The sequence below is a fragment of the Sinocyclocheilus grahami genome, unplaced genomic scaffold (assembly GCF_001515645.1).
Source record: "Sinocyclocheilus grahami isolate Dianchi unplaced genomic scaffold, SAMN03320097.WGS_v1.1 scaffold637.1, whole genome shotgun sequence".
NCBI classification, from domain to species: domain Eukaryota; kingdom Metazoa; phylum Chordata; class Actinopteri; order Cypriniformes; family Cyprinidae; genus Sinocyclocheilus; species Sinocyclocheilus grahami.
The window spans coordinates 619,247-619,999 of NW_015505816.1; the positions used below are offsets into that span (position 1 = coordinate 619,247).

The following is a 753-nucleotide window of genomic DNA, read 5'->3' on the forward strand; positions in this document are numbered from 1 at the left end:
AACAAAATGTGACCGACAGCCACAATAAAGGAACAGCAAACTGGACATGTTATTTTATAGGTTATTGCAAATGACTATTAATGGCGTCAAACATTGGCTGGTGTTTGTCCTGGTGCCGCACACGCACCACATGTCGACTAAATGCAGAGAAAAGTGCTCTCTCTCTCTCTTTCACTCCCCTTTCCCTCCCGTTACTCTCTCGCTCACCCCATATTTCTCTCCACACATTCTCTGACTCACTCACTCCCACACTTCCATCCAAATCACTCATGTCTGCTTTCGTCTAAAAATGAGCCTTTTTCAAAAACATCTCTTTTAAAATGCTTTTCTCAACTCTTACCTGAGGATGCTTTGGTTTTGGGCATCTTTGGTTTGCGTTTTCTCGTCTGAATGCTTTCTTTCTTCATTGCTAATGGCCTTGGTATCTAAAACAAGAGTACAGTAAACGCATTATAATTTAACTATGACAGATTATTCATTATGCAATCAATCAAGAGTTGGTGGTTTAGTTATAATGGCGGTTGAACTGGGTGAGAATATGGGTCTTGTTGTTGCAGTTGTAACTAGATTATATTTCCTTTTTTCTTGTGAGAGTCAGTTTGGCAGCGGTGAGTTCATAGAACACTAGTTTACAGAACAAAGCTTATTTAAGCGACTCCCCTTCCTTTCTTCGTTCTCATTCTCTTCCGATAAAACACACCTATGACCTCAGTATCACGTGGACTACAGGTTTGCACACACACACACACACAC

The 753-nt window shown here is 40.8% G+C and overlaps 1 pseudogene; it reads right to left on the bottom strand.

The window, feature by feature from the left end:
* Positions 1-753, bottom strand: part of LOC107558227 (transcription factor GATA-5-like) — a 7,757-nt pseudogene that overhangs the window by 3,019 nt on the left and 3,985 nt on the right.